This window comes from Tympanuchus pallidicinctus, unplaced genomic scaffold, assembly GCF_026119805.1.
Source record: "Tympanuchus pallidicinctus isolate F22 unplaced genomic scaffold, pur_lepc_1.0 scaffold3, whole genome shotgun sequence".
Lineage (NCBI taxonomy): Eukaryota > Metazoa > Chordata > Aves > Galliformes > Phasianidae > Tympanuchus > Tympanuchus pallidicinctus.
Window position 1 is genome coordinate 25,360,163 of NW_026294747.1, and position 12,778 is coordinate 25,372,940.

Sequence of the window (12,778 nt, forward strand, 5' to 3'; positions counted from 1 at the left end):
GCGCATTGTAATTCCATGTGTGTACATATATATATAAAGATGCAGAGGCATCTTTATTTGAAGAAGTGGTAGTAAGAGGATGAGCCATGAAAAGGCAGGGCTCTCCCTGCACTCCCCGAGTCCCCAGGCTGCCCACACACACGCAGCTGTGGGGTTGACTGGGAAAGGCAAACCGGTCTGTGAAGTGGGCACCGTGTCCCTGGGAGCTGCTGTGCTGTGCTGTGCAAACCAACCACTTCAAGGACTGAAAAACTCTTCCAGGTCAATGGTCCCAGTGACTCTGCCCTGCAACTTGCACAAATGCAAGTTCTTTCTGCTATATCTTTAGCCATGGCATTTTAGTGTATCCAGGAATCGTCTGCATCTGTGCCAACATAACATCGCAGGACTTGAAGTAACGTATTTGATACTGGTCTAGAAAAGAGGAGTAACAAGAAGGCTTACACCTCCATATTCTTTTCTCAACTACATCAGTTGGATGAATGAGAGATAACACCTTCACCAGGACTAACTCTCCAAGTAAGTTTTCAAGTCTGAAGTTGCTTCTGCAGTTTTGAGTGGATGTATCCTGTACAGAGACGGCCTTTTCTGATGATGAATGCTCACTTGCCTCATACATGCAAGAAAATAACATTAGCTTCTGAAATAATTACTTCTGTAATGTTGTGTGTCATTAAAGGAACAAACAGGAGAAGATTACACGTTACGTGTTAGCGTAGTATATCTTGATGACTATTGATAGTTGGAAGAATACTGATGAAAACTTTGCTCCATATGGTCATATGTGCATAATTTTGTTTCTATATACTATACAGTGGCAATACTGCTTTAATGATTGCTGTGTTTATATAAAGTGTTTAAGTGAGCAGTGAAAATCTCTGGATGAGCCCACTTTGTCTCGCCTAGCTGTGGTGGCTTTATATTCTCGCTAAACAAAGTTATTGTGAAAGATGTTACAGCAGTCACCTGTAATTTCAGCTGAACCCTTTTACTCCCTTTTCTCTCACTACTGTCTGTCTCTCACTGACTGCTGCTTACTTGGAAGGGAAGCTGTTGTGAAATAATCTTAGGTGTGAATTTAAAATGCAGTAGCCATTCTGCACCAACTTGCCTTGTGGACACGTGTTCTATGCTAGGAATGCCTTTTTGTGGTTTGACTTCATCTCCCTCAGACTAAGCTAAACCTCAGAAAGTCACCTTTAGTGTCAAATAAAGCTGTCAGTAATGGCAGGCCATTGTGGAATAGCTATTACATAACACATATTAGCTTTGTTTGTATGTGGTAACACTGCTTAAGTCAACCTAGGTGTCATCGTTTTAAATTCAATCAGAGATGGGGCAGAGGTGAAACTGGGGATGTGGTTATGCTGGAAGATGGCTGTGATCCTTGCTGACAAGCTGTTGCTGAGCACCCAGATCAGGAATGTCATTCATATGAGTTTGGCTCTTGTTTCATCACACAGATGTTCTCTCAGATTCAAGGCTTTCTCTGGTCAAAAAGGAAAGAAGACTATTTAGCTCCCAAAATCCCAGCTCTTACCTGTTTCAGAGTGGTTAAGATAATATTCCCAACAGTTTTAATGAAGTCAGTATCAACAGTATCAAGTAGAATTCAAAAATCAAACTATAGAGGATTTTTTTCTTCAAAACAATCTGGCTGTGAATCCTCTTTTTCTCTGTTTAGTCTGCCCTTAATATGGAAAAAGAAAACCTTATATATTCCACTCAAACTGTGAACTTAATTGCTTTTTATGCACCAGGTAATCCTGTTAATTTCCCAAGGTTTGCTGGGCTCTTGGATCATACTGGTAAGGGTATGTAAAAATAATTTGCTTTTACATGCTTCATTGTTTACAGGTAATTTATAATGTTCTTGTTAATTAGTGTCACTAAAGTAGGTAGTAGATGAATAATACAGCTGTTGCTTATGTAATTGAAGTTTTGGCCATCAAAATCCCCTGGGTTATGTTTAAGCTCTGAGTGACGCCAGACTCCTCAGCCTGTCTGTGCAGGCTGCAAAGGTATCCATGAAGTCCTTGTTTTCTTCTTACCATCTTTGATACCATGTTGCTACAGTGTTCCATTTCCTGACTTTCTTAGAGGGCAGTTCCTTAGCTGTTGGTATTGTGTTTGTTTTAATAACCGTTAATGATTAAATTATTACAATTCTGCCGAAAAAAGAAGAGTATTGCAGCAGTAGTGACACAGTGGTGCAGGTGATGAGTCAACACTGTGGTGTGATGGTGAATAGGAGCTGCATCACCAGAGCAGGCTCGCCAAAGCACATGGATACGTATTGATACGTATTCCTGCTAGAGCATCTAAAAGGTAAACAGGCCTGGGAAGATAGGAGGGAGAGCAAGGGCTGCACAAGGAACATCTCTTTGATGGGTTTTGTGAATAAAAGCAATTGATTGGATTTACATTCAAATCTGGCAAAATTTATTTTTTTTTGTTTTGTTTAATGAGTTTCTTACACGATGTGAAATTGTCATCTGCTATGTGGAAGCATTTTTCCGAGAGTAGAGAAAGTTAGAGAAATGTTTTCAAATGTTTTTTACAGAGGCATTGATGGAAATTTGTTGAAGGTCTGGTGGCAAGGTGGGCCTTCTCCATTAAAAAAAAGAGACAAAGAAAAAAATGCAGCCTTCTGTGGAAGAGAATTTATTAAGTGATATATTTATGTTCTACTGTAACAAAAACTCTTTGCTTCTCATACTGATTCTAAGGCAGTATTTCAGGCTGCAATAAGAAAGAATTATTGTAAATATATATATATATATATATCTGAGGTAGGCTTGATGTTTGAGATTTTCTGAACTGCTTGTTTACGAGCTTTCAATTAAAGTTCTTGTCCTTGTTACCGATCCCAAAGGACAATGAGAATGTTCCTTGTTCATTTGGTGCAATGCCAACCAACAGCCTGAAGTGCTTCTGAGTGTCATTTGAGCTAACTCACGTATCTTTGCATGAAATGCATTAGGAGATCTCAGATGATTCATTCTGCCAGCTCAGCTGTGGGTGCAACAACTTCAGAAGAGAACAAAAACATCTTAGGCCATTACAGCCATTTGTAGCGACTATTTGAGTCTGTGTAGTAATCTCATTTGTGAACTGAAAAGAAACAATTCAAACTGAGCTCTTTATCTGACTTTATATCAGTGACATATCATGTTGTGCAGTGCAGTTTGAGGGTGATTTGTGAGCAGCTCTGCTCACTGCTGGCCAAAAAGAATGTCAGAAGAGGTAGACAGTTGGGGAAAGCAAGCTATCATCCAACTCAGGTTATGTTTTCTGCTTATCAGTGGTCTCTGATTTTGTAGTTTTTATTATATAAGTTCTGTTTTGAAGTAAGAAACAAAATTCACAGTGGGTCTCAGGTGAAATGAGCATTAGCTCAAGGCAGAGACATTTGTGGGAATGTTTTACAGCTGGGTACTCAGCTGCCTTATGAGAGCAGTGTCTTTGCTAAGTGGGCTTCAACTGTTCAGGGAGATATACAGATAAGCAATTGCCAATGTTAGCAGCAACTGATTTTTTTTTTTTTTTTTTTTTTTTTTTTTTTCCCCCCCCCTTGTATTATACCTGGGAATGCCACCACTCATCTTTCTTTGTCTTCATCTCAGAACCCAGGAGAAAAATCTGAGAGGCCAAGGGGCATAGGTATGATCTGGATTTGCTCTATTGCTTACCATTTTTATGATGCTAGGGAAGCTTTGCTATATAAACAGATTTTTTTTTTATTCAAAACTACTGGTTTTTATTTGTGTTCATGCAGGAGGCTATCTGCAGAATATCTTGAAGAATGGCATTTATTTTAAGGCAAATAAGTTCTTTTGTTAGTGAAATAAATCAATAACTCCTTTGTATTTGTCTTTTGTAAGGAAAATACAGGGTTGCAAGGATTTTACATTAAAGTTGCTAGGTCTGATCTTTCACTGTGGATCTTTTAATTAAAAAAAAAAAATGAATATGCTTTTGCTTTTATCTAATAGTATGATTACTTTGCAATCATCAAAGTTTTACGCATAGATTTGTTTCCTTTTCTGCACAAGTCTTATTTCATCCTTAAGATGAAAGAAAATACTGAGGTGCTTGCTAGAGGAAGTCATTTTCTTATTGTCTTTAATGTGTTCATGACCATTTCTTAAATCCAATCCATAAGTGTCACATAATTATGGATTTGTATATTAAATGTGGTGAAGCAGCTTTACAAAGCTAAAACTTAATATTTGTTAATATATATTTTTTAATAATATATATAATAATATATGTAATAATATATATAATAATATATAATATATTAATATAAGGCCTGACGTTATTGTAGACTAGAACTATCTTATTGTTATGTGGAATCTTATCAGTATTATGTCTTTTTTTTAATTGCAGAACAGTTTAGAAAATCAGGAATTTATTTTAGAACCACCCTATTATACAAGCAGAAGCCTCTGTGTAGATTTTTTTTTTTCCCATTACTCTGCAATAGAGTAATAGATAATTCTATTAACTATATCTATCAATTATACAACAAAGAGTTATACTGGTATTCCTTTAAAAATCTACAACCAGTGAGGTGCTAATAAATATATATTTATGTGGGGATATTTCATATACTAAGATTCAGTCGCACACTTCTGCATCACAACCAAATTACCTTGATTTCTCCAAATTCAATATGCAGCATTGCCACTCATCTGAACTTGGAGACAGTTTTTAGTTTGTCATGCTGCTTTGTGCCTGGGTGGAGCTCTGTAAATCAACGGCTGTGCTTTGGAATTTTGGCTGTAGCGTTTGTGTGAACGTCGGTAACTACAGTTGCAAGTAAGGGGGAGTAAGCTGACAAAAGGAGAGTAAGACAATTATGAACAAGGAGGAAAATCGTGAGGAGCAAGCTACTTCAGGAGAAACTTGTGCTAGCATCAGATTTATTCAGTGCTGTTTCTGAACAATATTGTGAAAGAGGACTACGAAGATTTCTGTAGCCTTGAGGTAACCAAAGACTCATTCTTAGAATAACCAAATCTCCGCGCAAAGCTTCCTTCAGGGCTGCTGAATATTTGTAGAATGCTTCTCACCCATTCATTCAGTGAAAGAATGTTCCCTTCTGGAATGCATTTGGTTGTTTTCACTCAATTATTAACAAGTTGGATATCAGCAAATCAGCTGTTGTATTCCACTGGCCTGGAAATAAGAATTTGCAAAGATTTTCACCTGTCTCCTCTGAGAAAAAGAACAGTGATCAGTAAGCACAGCCTGGGAGGAATTAATGGTGTCAATGACTGTATTCTATGAAGCACTGCTTGCCCCCTCTTATTATGGGTGGTACAGTATTTTGTTGGATGTGTGATACTCAGAGGACAACTGTTTGACTCTCAGCTAAGCAACTGCAGGATAACAATGGTTTTTTCTTTTAGAGGCCGACTGACAATTGGCAACTGACAGGTCTGAGTCAATGAAGCGCTACTTGCTTTGTGTGATAGCCGTGTACCATGTTTTATTTGGTGCAGCTGGTTGGCAGCAGTTAAGATGCTGTCTGTGAGTAGCTGAGCTCTGTGTCAGATAACCTACTGTTCAGCCACCTTGTTTTTCAAGCCAAGTTTTCACTAATCTTAATAAAACCAAACAAACCTGCTTCCTGAGTACCACCATTACTTTTTGTGGTATTGGAAGATGCCTCTCTGTATATGAAGAAAGAGCAAAGAAACTAATTCTGCTGTAAACCAACAGGTACACTTAGCTAGAGTGAGTGGTCTTGCTTGGTATTTCAATACTTTTCTCCAGTTGTTGCCTTCACAGACAACATGTATTCCTCTCAGTTCTTCCGCAGATCTCTTACATTAGCTCCTTGCAGTTGCCTTTGCTCTCTCAGTTCTCCGTGGCTTTAAGGAGCTGGAGAAGGACCTGCAAGAGTAGGGGTAATGTGAGAGAGAAGTGTGCATTTGCAGAGAGGGAAAGGTACTGCTAAGTTTGTGAGTAGGGAACAGTTTGAAGAGTGTGTAGAAAATGCCTAGTGAAAGCAAAATGCCTGAGATGTATTGATAAAATACATCATTACTACCTGTTGAAATTTCTGCTCCCTGTTTTTAAATTCAGACTAGCAATTCTGCAACAGACATGAAGATGTTTGTTGATGCTTTATTACTGTATTTCTTGTACCTTAAATGCATAGTGGATAATATCTACATATATGCTTGGGAAGTATTCTTGCCTAGAAATACCACATCCTAGATAGGGACTTTCCTTCTGTAGATATTGCACAACAGCTCTTGTACTTTGTACTTTGAATGTGAGTCTTTTTAAGATTTCCACTCATGAGGAAAAAAAGAGAAAAGGAGAAGAAGGGCAGGGAAAAGGAGTAAAAGGTGGAGAAAAAATCGTACCAAGTTCTATCCTGATCAGATTATAAAGAGGGACTAAACCAATTCTCTGTGTTATCAAACACGCTGTACTTTATAACAGTTAAAAGTACAGGAGGGCACAAATTGACACTGGAATGCAGCTTGGAGGAGTGATGAAATTAATCTGGTGTACAGGTGTGACAGTCAGTGATATAACTTGCTCATGAATTTTACAAGAACAAAAACTGTGCAGCAATCTGCTAACCACATTGCAGTGTAACTGTGGTGGCAGAAAACCTCTGCACATCTGATTTGTGCAGATGTCAGCTGCCAGCACAAGCAAGTGTGCAGAGTCAGGAAAGAGGGATTAATAAGCAGAGGGATAGATTGGGTCATCAAGGTGCATAATCACATGGTTCCAGATGCAGCCCTGCCTGAGTGACATTGCAGCGGCATCGCAGCCATGTCTGGCCCTTGAACCTGACTCTGAAGCACACAGGTCTTCTCCAAATGTTTTTTTTCCTCAGTTGTAAACAGTGACTGATGTTACCACACATTATTGTTTTTGAGAGAAAGAACATGAGATTCTAGGAAAAATGGCAATAAATGTAGAAAGGACTGCAAAAGGACTGTAAAAAAGGCTACGTAACCTGAGAAAACAGGTTACAGAAAATTACAGAGAAAACAGAAAATTTTCTGTTCTGATTTTTAGCATGCTATACAAGTTCATACTTTGTAAGTTCTTAAACTATATTTCTAAGTCTGGTGTCTGAGCTTCATTTAGAAGTGCTCAAGCAATGTGAATAACTTCTTTACATGTGGCTTCTCATCTAAACCACAGTGTCCCTCCTTTTCCCTCATGTAGCAAAGTCTCATTTGTGTTCTCAGGGAGACAGCTTGTGACACTTAGTATTTACACATACACTCTGTAAACATGCACACCTTTCACTAAGCAAACCAAAACAGCTGATTTTTGCTCTAGTAAAGCAAACCCAGTGTTTCTAATTTTAAACTCAGATGTGGAGTGTAAAATAACTATGCAAGAGTATTTTTTTTCTTATTGCAAGCTAAAAAAAACCCAAACAAAATCTTTCTCTACGAACTTTCTATATTGTTGCATCAAATTTCTCATGAGAAGTTGTTCCCTAGAATATTTCAAAGGTAGTATTTCTCTTCTGTGAGATAAAGGGATTTGTCTCTTCAGTGACAGAACAACTTTTGGAGGAATTTGGGTATGTCTCCAGTTCAACCACATGCTCAGAGCATGGTCAGCACTGAATTCAGACCAGATTGTGTAGGGTTTTCATGTGTCAAGCCAGGTGCTGGAAACTTGAAAGAAAGGAAGTTACTCGTGTTCCACAACCTCTGCTGCACTGCTTATTATCCTCACTAGCTGATTGGAACTGCCTCTGTTTCAAAATACGACTGTTGTTTCTCCCATGCAAGAGCCTGGTTTTACCTCTTCCTGTATGACTGTGTATGAGAAGATCTAGTCTTGTAGATGTTGGAAGGCTGCTGTTAAGTCTTATCTGCCTGCTTTCTTTCACGCTTGGCCAGCTCAGTTCTCTCATCCACTATGGAACTTGTGCTGCAGCACCTGTCTGTCCTGAATCTTTACTGTTGATAAACTTGAGAAACATTTCTGAAACTGGGTGCTCAAAACTGGAATCAGAATTCCAGATGCACATGTCAATTAAAGGGATTGATCATTTCCCTTGTTCTAGCTCTGCTCTGAGCTGTTTTTTCAGCCTAAGTTGCTGTTAGCCTTCACTGCAGGCTCATTTTTACTCCACTGCCACCAGAAGCCCCAGATGCTCTTCAGAGGAGCTGAGTGACCTGTCTGTCTCAGCCTGTGCAACAGAAAAGGTTTAGTCTGGCCAAAGTGCAGGGTTTTGCACTGCATTGAGCTTTGTGTGCTTTCAATTAGTCCATTTCTCTAGTTTGCCAAGAGGCAGCCCTGCCCTCTAGTTGAATATACTTGTGAGATAATCACTGCAGCTATATTTTACTGGTTTGTGCCCCTTTTTTTATTATTTTATAAATATATTTATATAAATATATATATTTACATCAGATGCAATATTTTTCTTAAAAAAAGATATATATATATATAAATATATATATATAAATAATAATATAAATAATATATATAATATATATTTAAGAAAAATATTGCATCCAATGTAAATTTCAGAGAAATTTTCCAAATGAGGTATTTTATTGGTATATAAAACTTCATTTACAAGGAGTGTAATTATTTTCTAATTAGCTTATTAATGTTCAGGGCTTTCATTTAATAACTGTATTCAGAGAGAACTGATAGCTCTATATCGTGTCCCTTAGTGCTGCAGCATGTCTAAACTGGAACAAGAGGACCAGACTCCATCTCTGCTCTGACTTGGAGAAAAGAGTGCCACCTGCTGAGCGGATGAGCCAGTTCTGCAAACACAAGTATGTAAAGCAGTCTTTAATCCAAATCCTGACTCAGTGCAATGTAGTTCTTTAATGATATGAGTCGATGTTGTTACAGCACAAGATGTGTCTGTACAAGACAAAGAAGCCATCTAATCTCCTGATTTAATGTAGTAATAAAATAATGTCATACCAGGAAATATGCATGCATTAAATTTTGTTACTGTAAAATTGATAGAAGTGTAGCCTGCACACAGACTTTGCATATGCAGATAAAAGAGATAAGGAGAAAAAAGGCACGTAGCAAAAGCTGCTAGTGAAAGGAAGAAACAGTGGCAGGTTCTGGAGACATGAAGACTACACAGTACAGAGAAAAATAATGAAGAGTGTGAAATAGTAGAATCTTTACAGAACACTTCGTAGAACTGTTTATTGCTCACAAAATACTCTTTGTTCCACGGAGTTTTTAAAATATGATTCTTCTACTTCGAATATATAAGCTGGTTGATGTCCTTACATCTGTTTAGTCTTAACCTTCTTGGAATGTTTAGGAAGAAGCACAATCCCTTCCTGTAAATTTTGCCCCTTACTGTGTCTTTCAGCTTTGATCTGGCTGTTACTATGTTGCCTTTGGACTAAAGAATAGAGGTAGATTGCTATCTACCTTACATATAATTCAGGAAACAAAGGACAACAATGTTAAGATGCCTCCTAGACAAGGATAGAAAGCATACTCCCTACTCTGTGCAACCTTAGCATCTGTAGCCAGATGGTGACGTTTCTGCCACTGTCTGCTGCTTTTATGTGATTATGTGTTGTGAAATATGAGACACTGCTCATCATTTCACTTCCCAAACTCCAAGCAGGTGAAGTATGATACGCATTTGTTCTGGCTGGAAGGAAGGGCTAAACTTCACTGTTACAACACTATGATTTACAGTCACAGCAGACTTTCCCCCTCCACACACACAATGGAAGCTGACATAAGCTGTTTCAATTTATCAATATATGATGTGCCTCATGGAGAACACTGATTGCCCAATACTTTGTAACAGAGAAGGAGTTAACTCCAGATTATGGAATATGTCTTTTTAGTCTGTATTATGGCAAATTAAACTAGTTGATTGTATGCCTTTGACTTCAGTTTTTGTCATTATGTGTTCGTGTGTTTAAGTCTGCTTTATGTATTACATAATTTGTGAGCAGTTTTGAACATTCTTTCTATATTGATTCATTGAATTATTAATCTCCAGCTCCAATTTATTGATGGTTTTTGAAGAGCAAATGTTTTAATGGGAGCAGATTTTTCCTTGAATGTTTTATTAAGCCAGTGTTTCATCAAATGAGATCTTCAGTTGTGAAAGGAAGAGAAATGCTTTACCGAAAGTACCTCTGGCTGCTGTTTTGCTCCTCACTTCCACATCCCACTGTTACTCTCTATTCTGCGGCAGGAAAAGATTGGGTGTGGTAATTAAACTACCGACCTGGGACTCATCGGACAAACCCAGCTATGCATCAGATACGCTTCATAGTCATGGGTAAGTTGTTTCTCTGGGCACCTTTTTCCGTGCATCTTGGGCTTCCCTGGTGAAAAGTTCTGCACAGCAGCCAGGAACTATTGTGAGAGAAATGCCAGCTAGTGTACTCTACAAAAACTGTTAGTGTATTTCACTCTATAAAGCAATGGCTGGTAGAAATGAGATTTCCCTGCTGGTCTGAAAAAACTCTATGCCAGCCTGCAAGTGCTGAATGATCCCAGCCTGGAAGAAGGTAAACACGGTTATGTGCACGTTGGAAGGGAAAGGTTTGCCATTTTCATGCTGCTTGGCACATTTCACTGAATAAGAGTCTAATCTTCGAATGCTGACCTAAATGTTATTTTATATTCTGCAAGTTTTCCTGATTGCTAATGAACTCAAGTATCCGTGGCAGTCTACAGGGGGAGCAATGACGAAGCAGCTGCTTTATTTCCTGCCTTAAGAGGAGCAGTGTGTCTGCATTTGCCAGCTCGCTGTTTATTTTCAGACCAACGCAACAGAGGAAGCCATATTCCAGCAGACGAGCTGAACGTTTTTAGAAGCCTCAGCAGTATTGCAGTAAATGTTCGACTTGGAAATAATTTTTGTTTTACTAAAACTAAATTTCAAGAATGTGCTAAAAGAGCCAGCAGCATAGATGTGACCCAAGGATTTGTATTAGTTACAAGTCCTTTCTCCCTTCCCTGATTTTCCCCTTTTACAGCTCCCTCTGAAGAAAAAGAAAAATGACCAAAAAAGGGGAAAACGGAATAACACATTATTTCTGCTACGAATGGGTTCTGAAAAAACAAAGCCCTTTTAGGGATCTTCGCACGCTTGATTGTACTTTCCACCGTGAGAGGGGCCGTGAAGCCCGATGGTGCTGGGGCAGGCTGGCGCCGAACTTAGGGCACGGAGCCTGCACGCTCTGCCAGGTGTGAGCACGGCGCTGCACGCCGGGCTTCCGAATCAGTGCTGCGTGCTCGCTCCTCGCTCTCGGGGATTCCCCTCCTTCCCCGCTCGGAGGAGGGGCAGGGCTCGGCCACCGCCAGGACCGAGCGAAATGCCGGCGGGAGCCGCGCTGCGGCTGCGAGGGAGGAGGAGGGCGGGAGGAGGAGGAGGAGTTGAGGAGCCCGGGCCCGGGAGCCTCCCCGCTTACCGCACTAGGAAGTGACGCTTTCCCTGAGTCCCGGAGAGAAAGAAACAAAGTTTTTTGGTGGGTTTTTTCCCTTTCCGCTTTTTCTCTTTCTCGGTGGTCTTTCCTTCCGTGTTTACCCTTTGCAATCTGCAGCCCTGGAGGCCCCCGCCGTACCTCGCGGCGCAGGTGAGGAAGCGCGTTTTGTTCCCTCTCCTGCTTTCCGCGGGTTTATTTTCTTCGCACGAGTTGCTTCCGTTCTCCTGCCATTTTGGAGAGGGGGTGCTTCTCCCGGGGCTTTAATCTTGGGGTGCCGAGCTCTGGCTGCAGGCCGAGCTGCACGAGTACCTGTGGCGCCGCCGGGGCCGCGCAGCTCCGCAGGGCCGAGGCCGGGACGGCCGAGCAGGCTCTGCCGGGCAGCCCGCTGCGGGGGGCGCTGAGCCGCTCGTCCTTCCCTTACGGGAGTTTCGCGGGCGCTCGGGGGCCTCTCCGCCGCCCGGCTGCAGCGGCGCGCAGAGGATGCGTCTGCGGCTGGGTGAGCCCGTCCGTGCGCGTGGGGTTACTCGGGCGGGCGGACGGCTTCGGGCTTCCCTTTCTGGCTCCGTGTCGGAGCTGGGGCGCTCCGGGGGCTGCGGGTACGGCACCGCGACTCGGGGCGCTCGGTAAGGCGCGGTGGCTCGCCGCGTGCGCGGATTGTGTTTCTCTGCCGGGATCTATGCGACGGAGGGGGTGGGGAGGAATTTATTAGATCATTTCTGAAAATCCCGTGCCCCTAAACGTACGGCTTTTTCTCTGGCAGCAACTGAAAAGGACTGATTCTTTGCAGTTTACCAGTCAGAGCTGACAATACACCCACGCACGTATGTGTCTTATATAATACTTACGGTTTTTTTGCCAGGCATAAGCGAGGTTTATTTTTGGTTTCTAAAGTCTTGTGTGATTGCAGCCTTCAGAATTCAAGAAATATTCTCTCTGCTTGACAGAGATTCAACTTGGCAGCCTCTTTAAAACAAATAAATTATCATGGCTGTTACCAGAAAGAAGCTGTTTTCATTCTGAGTTTGAGTGTGGTGGAAGGGCTGTCTGGAGTGAGCACAGGCAGTCGAGGGAGGGAAAGAGCGAAACGAAATGTCCTAATGCAGAGACTGGCATTAGGTTGTTTGGAGGGCGAGACTGCAGTTCCAGGCAGCAACAGCAGCAGCTTTATGACTGTGTGTAATTACAGAGTGATTGCATAGGACAGAATTGTTGGAATGAATACGCGTGCATAGGCCATTGTGCCAGATTTCTGTACTGAACAAAACGTAGATTTGCATTGCAAATGCTAAAATGAGATTTTATTTTGTATTGAGCTGCCATGTTCCTCTTAGACT

At 40.9% G+C, this 12,778-nt stretch overlaps 1 protein-coding gene across 9 annotated transcripts in view; it reads left to right on the forward strand.

The window, feature by feature from the left end:
* The first annotated feature begins 88 nt into the window (after window positions 1–88).
* MIDEAS (mitotic deacetylase associated SANT domain protein) overlaps window positions 89–12,778 on the forward strand; it is a 65,809-nt gene continuing 53,119 nt past the window's right edge. For 2 of the 9 annotated variants that reach the window (XM_052696474.1, XM_052696478.1), the window contains exons 1-2: window positions 11,418–11,486; window positions 12,205–12,265. The gene's annotated coding sequence lies outside the window, so the exon portion shown is untranslated. Of the gene's footprint in view, window positions 520–8,684; window positions 8,793–10,204; window positions 10,292–11,379; window positions 11,595–12,204; window positions 12,266–12,778 lie in introns of those variants that run through there. The other 7 variants (XM_052696472.1, XM_052696476.1, XM_052696469.1 and 4 more) reach the window with 7 other exon arrangements.